Source organism: Dendrobates tinctorius, unplaced genomic scaffold (genome assembly GCF_039654945.1).
Source record: "Dendrobates tinctorius isolate UK_male_01 unplaced genomic scaffold, ASM3965494v1 ptg000158l, whole genome shotgun sequence".
Taxonomy (NCBI): domain Eukaryota; kingdom Metazoa; phylum Chordata; class Amphibia; order Anura; family Dendrobatidae; genus Dendrobates; species Dendrobates tinctorius.
Genome location: NW_027361825.1, coordinates 16,622,246 through 16,636,841, shown reverse-complemented (window position 1 = coordinate 16,636,841; position 14,596 = coordinate 16,622,246). Strand labels below are relative to the sequence as shown.

General features: G+C 46.6%; 1 protein-coding gene across 4 annotated transcripts in view; it reads right to left on the bottom strand.

Annotated features, from left to right (window-relative positions):
* Positions 1–2,158, bottom strand: part of LOC141051891 (adenosine deaminase domain-containing protein 2-like) — a 124,976-nt gene extending 122,818 nt beyond the window's left edge. Inside the window, exon 1 of one of the 4 annotated variants that reach the window (XM_073549007.1) lies at positions 1,994–2,158. The gene's annotated coding sequence lies outside the window, so the exon portion shown is untranslated. The remainder of the gene's footprint in view (positions 1–1,993) is intronic. The other 3 variants (XM_073549005.1, XM_073549006.1, XM_073549008.1) reach the window with 3 other exon arrangements.
* Between the last annotated feature and the right edge of the window lie 12,438 nt (positions 2,159–14,596).

Here is a 14,596-nt window from a genome sequence, read left to right as displayed (position 1 = left end):
AAACGCAGGAAAACCGCAGGTCACTTTACCTGCGGTCTTACCTGCGTTTCCGCGCGGAAAAAACCACAGCGGAATCCGCAACGTGTGAACATAGCCTTAGGAGAGAAATCCATTTCTGAACCTGATTACTGGGGCAATCCGTCTGTCACGGATTACTGAAGGAGCACTCTCTTGTCTAGTAAGGGTATGTTCCCACGTAGTTTTTAGTCTCTGCGGATTTTGTAGAGAAAACCGCAGGAAATCCGCAGGACAAAGTGCTGCGGTTTTTCTGCGGATTATCTGCGTTTTTTCTGCGGTTTTGCCCTGCGGTTTTACACCTCATAATGGATGAGGTGTAAGGCTGTGTGCACACGCTGCGGATTCCGCTGCGTTTCCGCAGCGGTTTTGGCCGCTGCGGACACGCAGCAGTTTTAGCTGCGGTGTACAGTACCATTCATTTGAATGGGAAAAAAAAAACGCTGTGCCGACGCTGCGGAAAAAACCGCGCGGATTTGCTGCGGTTTTGAATCCGCAGAAAGAATTGCATGTCAATTCTTTCTGTAGAAACCGCTGCGGGTTCCTATCTCCACCATTGTGGAGATAGTGAATCCGCAGGACCAAACCGCAGGCAAAACCGCAGATAATCCGCAGGTCTTTGGACCTGCGGATTATCTGCGGTTTTTGCAAAATCCGTGCGGATTAATCCGCAGCGGAATCCGCAGCGTGTGCACGTACCCTAAAACCGCAGCGTTTCTGCACCAAACAATTGACATGCTGCGGATTGTAAACCGCAGCAAAACCGCGCGGAAAAAAACGCAGCATGTGCACAGCTTTTTTTTATTTCCATAGGAAATAAAGGTACTGTACAACGCAGCAGAATCTGCTGCGTTTCTGCAGAGCCAAAAACGCTGCGGAAACGCAGCAGAATCCGCAGCGTGTGCACATACCCTTACACATCATGGGGGCTCTGTCTTTCTGGCACTAGGCTAAGTGCCCACATTGCACAAATGATGCGGAAATGTCTGCAAAGTTTCCGCAACCCCCTGCCGCGGGTAAAACGCATGCGGAATTCGCATGCTTTTTCCCGCAGAACACAAGCGTTTTTAGCTTGCAGAATGCTTGCACTTTTCCAAGCAATTTGAAGCGTCGCTTGGAAAAGTGATTGACAGGTTGGTCACACTCGTCAAGCATAGTGCTTGACAAGTGTGACCAACTTTTTTCTAGCATCAAGAGTAAAAGATATAATGTTAAAAATAATTAAAAAAAACTTAAAAATAGGGATATACTTACCCTCTGCCAGCAACATCTGTTCCTAGTGATGCCTTGCAACAATGACCTCTGATGACGTAGCATCACGGGAGACCGCTATGTCATCAGAGGTGATTCGTGCATCCCTGGGAACGGAAGATGCCGGCAGCGTGGCTGAGAGGCGGGAGGATTCCGGGGGCCGCCGGAGGGTGAGTATATCACTATTTTTTATTTTATTTCTATTTTTTACAGGAAAATGGTATCCAGGGATCCTCCAGACCCTGGGTACCATCCGCACATGGAGCGTTCACTTTACACATGGTGGGCATAGCCTCATGCGTAAAGTGAGCGTTTCAATCCTATGGTGGCAGAATCGCGGCGATTCCGCAGAAATAAAGAACGTGCTGCGGATTTTACCGCTATGCGATTCCGCAGCGGAAGAATCTGCCTCATTGCCACAGCAACTGCGGAATCCCATAGGAATGCATGGGATGCGTTTTATTAGCGTTTCCACTGCGGTAGAAACGCATAAAGAAACACAACGTGGGCACACTGCCTAAGGGAGTTCTCTGGAGGGCAATGTCCCCTGAATTTACAGGTCGGCAATGTTAGGGGACGAAAAAAGTCACGTTTTGTAACATTTATGACAGGGAAAGATACCCAGGATATCTCGCACTGTGCATTTGCAGGAAGACGCCACATAACAGCGCCATGTGTGCACCGAGCCCTGCGGTAGAGACTCTGGCCGTCTCTGTCACGCGCTCACCTCACCGCCGCTTACCGCGCTCCACTTCTTCCAGTTCCACAGTTCCGCGCACACCAATCAGCGCCCAACGCCCTCTCCCTGAGCAAATTAGCAGCCGCGTTCTCCCTTCGCCCAATCAGGGTAAGCGCGCTCTCTCAGTAACCAATCAGGAGCGCTCTGGACTCAGACGCGTTGCTGGCTGTGTTCACTTGTTGTCGGGTCTGGTTGGTGCAGGGGGCGGAGCTTGGTTACACAACCTGTGGTAACATGCGGATTACCACTTGTCGTGAGACTACAACTCCCAGCATGACCTGAACGTTTCAGGAAATCCAGCAGTGCAGGTGTCCTTGGTTATGGTTGTTTGACTCTCTGGATTAGCTGCAGATTTGTGTGTGTGTGCTGTGCATGTAATGTCAGGCAGAGGCTGGGGACACTCAGATGTGTCACAAGTTCTGTTCTAGAACTTTCTACTATGCATTTATTTCACTTCCTCTCCAGTTTGTGCCTCCTCTGCTTGCAGTCAGTGAATGGAAACTTTCTTGTTAGACACCTTCATGATATCATGTGATGCACAGGAGAGCGGGAGACCAAGTGCAAAAAAAGTGCAAAGCCACAATTTTTTTTTTTTTTTTATTTACCATGATCACTATATGCTAAAACTGTCCTGCCATTGTGATTCCCCAGGTCGTTACGAGTGCGCAGACACCAGACATGTCTAGGTTCTTTTTCAATTCAGTGGTGGAAAAATATGTAAGAAAAAAAAATTACTTTTGTCACCAACTTCCGAAACCCGTAGCGTCTCCGTTTTTCAGGATCTGAAGCTGGGTGAGGGCTTACTTTTTGCGCCCCGTGTTGAAGTTTTTATTGATACCATTTTGGTGCAGATACAATGTTTTGATCGCCCGTTATTGCATTTTATCGCAATGTTGCTGTGACCAAAAAAAAATGATTATGGCATTTTGATTTTTCTCGTTACGCTGTTTACTGATCTGATTAATTTACTTTATACACTGCTCAAAAAATAAATGGAACACTCAACACATCCTAGATCTGAATGAATGAAATATTCTCATTGAATACTTTGTTCTGTACAAAGTTGAATGTGCTGACAACAAAATCACACAAAAATCATCAATGGAAAATCAAATTTATTAACCAATGGAGGTCTGGATTTGGAGTGACACACAAAATTAGAGTGGAATGTAATGTCCTTAAAACAAGTCAAAATAATGCTCAGTAGTGTGTGGCCTCCACGTGCCTGTATGACCTCCCTACAACACCTGGGTTTTCTCCTGATGAGGCGGCGGATGGTCTCCTGAGGGATCTCCTCCCAGACCTGGACTAAAGCATTCACCAACTCCTGGACAGTCTGTGGTGCAATGTGACATTGGTGGATGGAGCGAGACATGATGGCCCAGATGTGCTCAATCGGATTCAGGTCTGGGGAATGGGCGGGCCAGTCCATAGCTTCAATGCCTTCATCTTGCAGGAACTGCCGACACACTCCAGCCACATGAGGTCAGGCATTGTCCTGCATTAGGAGGAACCCAGGGCCAACTGCACCAGCATATGGTCTCACAAGGGGTCTGAGGATCTCATCTCGGTACCTAATGGCAGACAGGCTACCTCTAGCGAGTACATGGAGGGCTGTGCGGCCCTCCAAAGAAATGTCACACCACACCATTACTGTCCCACTGCCAATCCGGTCATGGTGAAGGATGTTGCAGGCAGCAGATCGCTCTCCACGGCGTCTCCAGACCCTGTCACGCCTGTCACGTGCTCAGTGTGAACCTTCTTTCATCAGTGGCGAATTTGCCAATCCTGGTGTTCTGTGACAAATGCCAAGCGTCCTGCACAGTGTTGGGCTGTGAGCACAACCCCCATCAGTGGACGTCGGGCCCTCAGACCATTCTCATGGAGTCGGTTTCTTACCGTTTGAAACATGCACATTTGTGGCCTGTTGGAGGTCATTTTGCAGGGCTCTGGCAGTGCTCCTCCTGTTCCTCCTTGCACAAAGATGGAGGTAGCGGTCCTGCTGCTGGGTTGTTGCTCTCCTATGGCCCCCTCCACTACTCCTGGTGTACTGGCCTGTCTCCTGGTAGCGCCTCCAGCCTCTGGACACTATGCTGACAGACACAGCAAACCTCACATTGATGTGCCATCCTGGATGAGCTGCACTACCTGAGCCACTTGTGTGGGTTGTTGAGTCCATCTCATGCTAACACGAGTGTGAAAGCAAAACCAACATTCAAAAGTGACCAAAACATCAGCCAGAAAGCATTGGTACTGAGATGTGGTCTGTGGTCTCCACCTGCAGAACCACTCCTTTATTGAGAGTGTCTTGATAATTGCCAATAATTTCCATCTGTTGTCTATTCCATTTGCACAACAGCATGTGAAATTGATTGTCAATCAGTGTTGCTTTCTAAGTGGACAGTTTGATTTCACAGAAGTTTGATTTGCTTGGAGTTATATTCTGTTGTTTAAGTGTTCCCTTTATTTTTTTAAGCAGTGTATTTTCGTAGATCAGGCGTTTCTGAACGCAGCGATGCCAAATACGTGTTGTTTTTTTTTGTTTTTCAATTGTTTTATTTTGAATGGAAAAAAAAGGGGGTGATTTAAACTTTTGAATTTTTTTATTTTTTTTAAACTTTTTTCTTTTACTTTTTAGTCTTTAATGACTCCCTTAGGAGACTTGAAGCTGCGATTGTCCGATCGCCTGTGCTACATATACATAGATGTGCATCTACACGACTTTGTATAGCAAAAATCATGATCTCCAACTAAAGGCTGGGGTCACACTTGCGAGTGCAATGCGAGAAACTCGCGCCTCAATACCCAGCACTACCGCTGGCACTCGGGACCGGAGTGTGCGGCTGCATGTATTTCTATGCAGCTGAACGTTCCGGTCTGAGTGCGGGTATTGATGCGCGAGTTTCTCGCATTGCACTCGCAAGTGTAACCCCGGCCAAACGCTCACTTTCACAGGAGAATTATAATGACAAGCATGGAGGTCTTCAGCAGACCCCCGACTATCATAACAACCCATCATCACCTGGTTATCACGTCACAGGCGCGTCGAAGGATGGGTGGAATGACGCACTCCCTTACGGTACGTATTAAATGCTGATGTCAGAGATTGCCAGCAGGATTTAGCAGGTTAACAGCCGCATGTGGACCATCGCTCCACCTGCTGCTGTTCGAGACACATGATGGCTAATTATCACAGCCATCACCTGCTGGGAAAGGTGCAGGCTCGGCGTGTGAGCCTGCATCACTGACAGGGACACAACATATGACGTAACTATGTCATGTGTTGGGAAGGGATTAAAGCAATAAAAAAAAGAAACTATAAAGCTGGTATCACAATCATTGTATGATTGTACTGAGCCACAAAGTAATGTTACTATGTGATTTTTGCCACACAAAAAAATGAAACCTGAGCAATCTTCATGAGCGAACGTACTAGGATAAAGTGTTATCTGAGCATGCTTGTGCACAGAGGTAATCCCTGTATGTGTTGCGACTGTTGAACAGCTATGAGACATGCAGCTGCCGGCACTCGAACATATTTTTCGAGCACACCGAAGATACTCGGTTAGCGCACAAGCATGCTCAGATAACACCTAATCCGAGCAGGCTCGCTCATCACTACTGAGCAACAATGGCAGAATTGTAGTTTGTTTTTTTTTCGCCATTTCGCTGCATTTGGAACTCTTTCCTGTTTTTTTCAGCATATTATATGGTAATTCCTAAGTACAACTCGTGTGGGAAAAAAAAGGAAGCCCCCTCAGATATGCCGGTGGAAAAATCAATAAAACAGCGGAAGAAGAGGGGGAAAAAAAACTAAAGCAAAAACATAAAAGTCTACCTCACTGTGAAGGGTTAATAACTGCTAAAGGGTTTGCCTAATCACAAAAAACGACTCTAGATGCAGGTCCCAACATATCAAAGGGCGGCCATTCGGAAAAACAGCTCGATGTCCTAATAGGGTGTACACCGTAGACAAAGGTCAGCAGGCCGCCCCTTTAATCCCACAGAGCAGCACAGATTATCGTTCTCCAGATCATGTAAACTACATTTTTTTCTGCAAACATTTCTTTGGGATGGCGCCCGGAGACACGTCATCATATAATCCACATTCCTGGGAGGGAGCCGCTGTGCTAGGAGTCACCTGTCCGTCATCAGGATGAAGAACTCTGATGACATCATTGCGAAGAGGGAGCGGCGCTACCTGATATCCTTTGTATGATAAATATAGTAGGGAGTCAAAATGACTCCCTTTGGTAATTGAAGGTAAATTTATTCTAGACATTTACTTATATGTTTAGAATAAGTTTAGAATAAATGTTGGCTTAGACTTATAATAATTAACATTTTTGCAAATATACTTGACACGCATCCATCAGTGAACTCTCGAGTGTACTACATCATTTCTGTAGAATACGGCCTGCAGTTTTGCTAATTGCCAATATGGCTAGATGAAGTGTGCTAAAGCCTGACAATATTCTTGCAATTTTACATTCTATACCATTCTATAAAATTATAAATTAAAAAAGTAAATGAAAACAAGCCAGGAGTCAAAATGACTCCATTCTGTAGTTCTAGGAGGGGGGTGAAAACTCCGGTCATCCTAGTGTTAAAAGAGTTGTCCAGGAAAACCCCTTGTGGCGTGGCTAAGGGTTGTATAATCCATGGAAGATATATGTCTCAGAGATGGCTGGTCTCCGTAATGTAAGGCACAATAGATATTGCTATATTACTAATGTTTTGCAAGGACCTGTGGTGAGGTCAAAATCACGTGACCAGTCAGCTGCTGGGTTTGTGGATGTGGCTATACCCTTATAATGTACAGAAAAGGATCTTTTTAGGGTTTTCTACTTGTTTGTTACATGTGTTAAATATTGCATATAATAAAAAACATTTTTTATTATTATTTTTTGTATGGAACTCCATTTTTTGGTAAATTTGAGTATTATCTGGAGTATACAATTGTAGTCCTGTTGTTATATATTGGGGTTAACAATATTTGTCCATAAAAAATTGAATTTAGATAGTACTATACTATATATACCCCATTTTTTTGCTGGGAATTTTTTTGGACCCTTATAATGTAGCCTGCTCCTGAACCAGACAGTTGTAGGTGGGGAGGACTAAAGGTACTGTCACACTTAGCGATGCACCAGCGATCCGACCAACGATATGACGCGGTCAGGATCGCTGGTGCATCACTAAGTGGTCGCTAGTGAGCTGCTACACAGACAGATCTCACCAGCGACATAGCAGCGGTCGGGGGTCCTTACTTACCTGTCAGACGAGGCGATCCTGACGTCCTCCCGCCCGCGTCCACGCGTCGCTCGTCGGTGCCACAGGAAGCTGACGATGAGACACGGTCCAGGACGTTCTCGCGCGATCAGCGATAATCAGCGGGGGAGCCGGTCGGAGGTAAGTATCAGACATAGCGATATTGCTAGCAATATCGCTGCTACGTCACAAAACCAGTGATGTTATAGCGATATTGCTAGCGATATCGCTTAGTGTGACAGGCCCTTAAGCCTCCCGTGTGTGCTGAGACTCCCGGTCTGAGTCTGAAGCAACGGACATTTGTGTTTTTTTGCCTAAGCTAAAGGCTATTTTTGGTGATATGCTGCTTCATAGGTTTATGAGGCAAATAAACCTCATGAACTTTGAAAGAACCTGTCTCATGATTGTCCCCCGCTGCACCTGAGCGAGTCGAATCCCTACAATTGGTGTTAGACTTGTGGGCAGCGATCCCAGCAGAGACTTGAGACAGTTGCTGCATGTCCTGGGTAAAGTTTTCAGCGAGGCAGCAAACACTACCTGGAATAATGGAGGACCTGCTGAAACACTTGGTCCAGGCCCAGGCACAGCAACAGGAGACCAACAGGCTATTGTTACAGCAGATTCAGCAGAGCCAGCAGGAGGAACGGCAGCTGAGCCAGCAGGAGCAATGGCTGCAGAGCCAGCAGGAGCAACGGCAGCAGATGCAGTTTCTGGCAACCGCCATCCAGGAGGGCAGGACGAGCGTCCCAACCCCAGGTCTGGCTGATGCCACCTGTTGTGAATTCTCTCTCTGGCTTCCCTTTGGTGATTACTGAAGATAGTGGAGCTGGTCAGATTGAGAGTTCTCTTTCTGGACTCCCTCTGGCGGTTACTGGAGGTAGTGGAGCTGATCTGATTGACAGAGGCTTGCCACCTGATAATCAGGAAGACGATTGGAGATCTGGGGTTTCTGATTGGGATTTAAGACAGCTGACTCCCTCTATCCATGCTGGTGACTTTCTTCTAGTGCCTCCTGAGGTCTGATGTCTCCTGCTCTTTCCCTGCATGTTCAGCTAAATGGTTCATTTGCTATTCTGTTTGCATTTGATCTGGTTTTGTTTATCTCTGCTTTGTACGGGTCAGTTAGCTCCGGTTGGGGCTGTTCTGAATCACCGCCCATATGTTACTGCATGTGCCAGTTTGTTTTGTCCCCTTTTATATTGGTTTATTTTTTGCTTTGCTTTCAGAATATACCAGAGTGCTGATATAGTGGGGGGCGAAGTCGTGCGACTTCAGTGTTTTTGTGCATCAGACGTGTTGGACTTTTTGCAGGTTTTTTTTGCATGATTGCAGACAGTGTCTTTCCTTTCCTGTCCTGTCTAGTCAGTGTGGGCCCCATCATTTGCTCAGTCTATTTTTCTGCCTACTTTTGTGTTTTCATCTTGTCTCACCGATAATATATGTCTGGGGGCTATCTATTCCTTTGGGGTCTGCTCCGGGGCAGTTTAGATTTCCCCTTTCTTGCTTTAGGCTTAGTTAGCTCTCCCGCTGTGCCGAGGCATCTAGTGTTGTGAATTCGCTTTCTGGCCTACCTCTGGTTACTACTGAAGGTAGTGGAGCTGGTAAAATTGACAGAGGGGTTGCGAATTCTCTTTCTGGGCTCCCTCTGGTGGTTACTGGAGGTAATGGAGCTGATCTGATTAACAGAGGCTTGCCACCTGATAATGAGGACGACAATTGGAGATCTGGGGTTTCAGACTGGATTTAAGACAGCCGACTCCCTCTATCCCTGCTGGTGATTTTCTTCCTGCCTCCTGAGGTCTTAATTTCCAGCTCAGTCCCTGCATGTTCAGCTAAGTGTTCATTTTCTATTCTGTTTACATTTGATCTTGTTTTGTCTATTTCAGTTTTGTGTGGGTCAGCCAGGTCCGGCTGGGGCTGTGCTGAATCACCATTCATATGTTACTGCTTGTGCCAGTTTGTTTTTGTCCCTTATTAGATTGGCCTCTTTTTGCTCTGCTTTCAGAATATACCAGAGTGCTGATATAGTAGGTGAAGTCGTGCGACTTAAGTGTTTTTTGCATCAGACGTTTTGGACTTTTTTGCAGGGTTTTTTGTGTGATTGCAGACAGAGTCTTTCCTGTCCTGTCTAGTCAGTGTGGGCCCCACTGTTTGCTCAGTCTATTTTCCTACCTGCGATTGTGTTTTCATCTTGTCTCACTGACAATATATGTTTGGGGGCTATCTATTCCTTTGGGGTCTGCTCTGGGGCAGTTTAGATTTCCCCTTTCTTGCTTTAGGCTTAGTTAGCTCTCCGGCTGTGCCGAGGCATCTAGGATCATCGTAGGCACGCTTAACGGCTACTGCTAGTTGTGTGGATAGGATCAGGGGTCTGCAATCCGCTTAGTTACCAACCTCTCTGGTTTTCTGTGGCTTAGCTTGGGCTTGCTTTCCTCCTCGGTGACCCAATCATAACAGTCTAAGATCATCGTAGGTACGCTCCACGGCTACTGCTAGTTGTGTGGATAGGATCAGGGGTCTGCATCCGCTTAGTTACCAACCTCTCTGGTTTTCTGTGGCTTAGCCTTGGCCTGCTATCCTCCTCGGTGACCCATTCATAACAGCCACCCATGTCAGGAAGGTGGTAAGACGTGCATTGCAAAAAATGACCCCCTGAGGATGATGTTGAGGCCTTCCTGATGGTGTTTTAGAGGGTGGCTGAGAGGGAAAAACTTCAGCCAGAGCAGTGGGCAGAGGTACTGGCCCCATACCTGACGGGGGAGCCACAGAAGGCATACTATGACTTGACTGTACAAGACGCCAAGGAGTATCCCAAACTAAAAGCGGAAATTCTCACACATTTGGGGGTGACAATGACTATTAGGGCACAGCGAGTTCACCGCTGGGCCTGTAACTGGGACAAACCACCGCGCTTCCCAAATGTTCGACCTGTTACAACTGGTCCAGAAATGGCTGCAGCCAGAGTCATCTTCCCCTGCACAGATGGTAGAGCGAGTGGCAATGGATCGGTTTGTGCATTCCCTGCCGAGACCCCTACAGACTTGGGTTGCCCAGGGGGATCCCCAGAATGCCGATTAACTGGTCGGACTGGTCGAGAGATACCAGGGGATGGAAGGCTCCTTGGGGAAGCAGTCCATCCCGTACTGGGGGTTCCAGCAGGGGGCAGAGTCCCAAAAAGGGGTGGGGTGTCTAAGGTCAAAAGGGGCGGGGGAGGCGGTGCCCAAGGTCCACACGGGTTATATTATTTGCTGGAAGTGCCATGGGCCTGGACATATAGCTGCCCGTTGACCCCAGACCACCGAGCAGGTGGACTGCAGCATGGGAAGCCGTAGTTCATACTATGCATATCCTGCTTGCAGTGTGAACTCGCCACCTAACGAGGGGCCACAAGCGTGTCCCGTGAAGGTGAACGGTCGAGCAGTAATGGCGCTGCTAGACTCCGGGAGTTTGGTGACTCTTGTACAGGCCACTTTTCCTCTCAGCCTACTCCCGGGTAAAAAGGTCGGTGTTTGGACTGGGGGGTGTGGTCTGGATCGCTTGTGGGGAGGACGTGTTGTGCTGTTGCTCCCGCTGCCAGCTACGAAGTGAGCCCTGTTTTGACCCCAACGGGGGTGTCTGTGTGCCCCCCGGAGAGAGCTGGACCAGGAGAGAGTGGTGGAGTACTGCGTGGAAGGAACCGCGGCTCTCTGAGAGGAGAGCGGTCGCGGGGAACGGGCCTTGGCGCCAGAGGCGGACAGGCGCCATCTTTGCTGCATCTTCCTGCTTCTTCCTGAGCTGCGTGGGCCAGAAGACTGCGGAGAGCCGTTGGAGGGGGTGGAGGGCCGCGGCCTATGCTGGAGGAGAGACCGCTGACCGTTACAGAAAGGAAGGAGAAGGTCTGCTTACCGGAGGAGAGGGAGGTGAGCTGGTCGCAGGAGCCTGGCTGGTGATCAGAGGGTGGCCGCAGTGCTGGGTGCTCCTGGTGACTGGGACGGGTGCTCCTGCTGCATACAGTGACTGGGGGTTTGGGGGTACTGCTCCCCCTTTCCAGAGACGCTAAGACCGGCCTGATCCCATACCACAGCAGTGTGGAACTCTATATATAGGGCACCATATCAGGGCCTTATCTACTAATGCCAGCGCTCCACCTTTTAAGACGCATGAGGTTATCTTCACTTACGAACATGCATTAATAGACTTTCCCTGAATGCACGAGGAGTGATTTAAATGCACGCTTTAATTCAACATTATGGTCAAATCTAATAAAGAGCGTGCAAAACCGCTGGATACTAGGGTACATCAAGGCAGGCAAAGCGAAATGGAGAAATTTTTGAAAAATAAACCTGGGTCGGCTAGGCCCACACCAAAAAAGCTACCTGCAAATGCTGAGGTAGAGGAACAGGTCGAGGACTCGGACTCAAGTGATGATGTCTCAGGCAGCGACATTACCCACTCAGACTCTGGGAAGTTCTCTAGATCAGTATTTAAAAAACTTCTGACCCAAGCATTAAAATCTTTGGTTACAGAGATATCTGGTATGAGAGCAGATCTGTCACATATTGGTAACAGAGTGGAGTCCCTTGAATCATCTCAGTCCTCTCTCATTAGCCACTCTAATGCCATGAGGGACCATTTGGACTACCACAGAACACAGCTTAATAACTCTCTTCTGGCCTTGGAAGATCAAGAGAATAGAAGTCGCAGAAAAAATATAAGGATTAAAGGATTGCCTGAAAGTGTCTCTGCAGAAATACTGGAAAAATCCACAAAAGAAGTCTTTGCCCTCCTAATCCCGCAAGAAAAATGCGACCAAATTGTAATAGAGAGGGTCCATAGATCGCTCAGACCCAAGCCTAATCCCTCTGAACCCCCGAGGGATGTGATCTGTGGCTTGTTGAGTTATGTGGACACCAATGTTATTTTGTCTGCCTCAAGGGATGTTAAAAATCTCGCCTACGAAGGATCTGCTATCCAACTCTACCAGGACATTAAGCCGTCGACCCTTGCAAAGAGAAGAATCCTGAGACCCTTATTGGAAATACTATGCTCGCGTAAAATTCTCTATAAATGGCTGTTTCCGTTTGGAATATCGGTAAATGGGGATGGCAAACAAGTAACAGTGAGGAGTCCCGAAGATTTAAACAAAATATGGGACACTTTTGACATTGCTCCTATTGATATTCCTTCATGGTTACCTTTGGATATGGATCTTCGCACACCTCCTCCTATCAACGCTTATACAGGAGGTCAGGGGGATTGGGCCTCAGTGAAGAGACGCATGCCCCCTAAGCAAGGGAAATCTGGGGCAAGAAAAGAGATGCCCCCCTGAATTTTGTTTTATTCGGTCTAGTCGTATTTTCTTGCATTTGGACCCGGTAGTTTCGGTTTAACTTTGCAATGTTTTGGATCACTTTGGTTTGCCTTGATTGGCACCTGCCTAGGTGTTGATGCTTTCATTTAACTGCCTTATAAGCTAACATGTGCTACTCGTGTGTTGGGGATGTGATTCCCTGCTCTGTCATGGGGGGTATGTTGGACCCCCTGTTCCTGCCGCAGGCAGGTAGTTGGTTATTGTTATCTATTGGTTACTGTTATTTTACCTTGCATTTTGTATTTTTTGTGGTCCGTCGGCATGGGACACTTTATCATTTATTTTTTCTTTTGCTACATTTAATTTACTATGGGTGACAAGGAAAATTTTGCCACTATAGTAGTGGCTTCGTATAATGTAAAGGGGCTACGCTCCCCGTGTAAGAGAAATCAGGTATTGAACCTTCTGCATGCAAAAAAGGCTAGTGTGGTCTTTCTACAGGAGACACATTTTAAAGCTGGGAGAGTACCAGACATGTCTAGATCTCGTTACCCGACCTGGTATCATAGTACAGGTGGGTCGGCGTCTAGAGGAGTGAGTATTGCTATTAAAAAAAATGTTCCTTTTGTCTTGCATGATTGCCTTTCAGATTCCGAAGGAAGGTATATTATACTGAAGGGCCTTATTGCCAATACTAAAGTTACCCTATGTAACTTATACGCCCCAAACAGGAATCAGATTGGGTGGCTGTGCAAAACAATGAATACCTTAAAACTATTTACTGAGGGTTTATTGCTGATGGGGGGAGATTTTAATGTATCACTTAATCCATCTTTGGATACTTCCACGGACAAGTCGACCCTTTCTCAAAAGGCACTGAGAAAACTACACCTTTCTTTCCAAGAATTACACTTGATAGACCCCTGGAGGACACTCTCTCCTTCGGGCAGAGACTACACTTTTTATTCCCATCCGTGTGGTAGCTATCATAGAATTGATTATATATTGATACAAACAACCAACCTCTCATTAGTCAAAAATGCGACCATAGACGCTATCTCACTATCGGACCATGCTCCTATTTTTCTCGACATAGGCATAGAAACCCTTCCGCGACCAGCCAGGTCATGGTCGCTTATTGAGACATTATTAGATTCAGATTCCCACATTACGAAACTGACTGACACTCTTGAATTCTTTTTTCAGACAAATTTGCACTCTGGCCCACCCATACCTGTGGTGTGGGAATCACATAAAGCGGTAATGAGGGGAGAATTTATAGCTTTGAGTTCCCATCTCAAAAAAGAAAGGACAAAACAGGTTGTGTCTATTTTGCATCAAATTAATTCCTTGGAAAGATTGCATAAGAGATCTCAAGTAATTAAGATACTAACTGAAATGACGGACCTAAGAAATTCGCTAAAAAATCTTTTAAATATCCAATCGGCCAAAACCTATATGAGATGCAAACAGAGGTTCTATCTCCATGGCAATAAAAGCAGTAAGCTTATGTCCTCATTGCTTAAAAAGCAGCAGGACAGGACGTTTATTAGGCAACTCAAAACTCTGGATGGCTCCTCAATTTTCGAAACCGCTGACATTGCCGAGGAGTTTAGATCCTTTTATGACAGCTTATATAATCTAAGCATACCAGATAGTATGCAAGATCCAATAAAAGCTATAGAAAAAATTAGAGAGTTCCTGACTCCACTAATTTTACCTAAAATAACCCCGGAAGGCCAAACTTTGTTAACTGCTCCGGTTACCCCTAAAGAAATTTTGGATACTCTTTCCACCATTCCAAATGGAAAGGCCCCAGGCCCGGATGGTCTCCCCATTATATATTATAAAAAGTTTATAAAATCATTCTTACCTCAATTGGTGACCTTGTTTAATTCCTATTTGAAAGGCCAGCTTCCCCCTAAGCAATCACTGGAGGCATATATTACGGTTCTCCCGAAGGAGGGTAAGGACCCCAACTTGTGCACCAGCTACAGACCAATCTCATTACTTAATGCGGACATAAAACT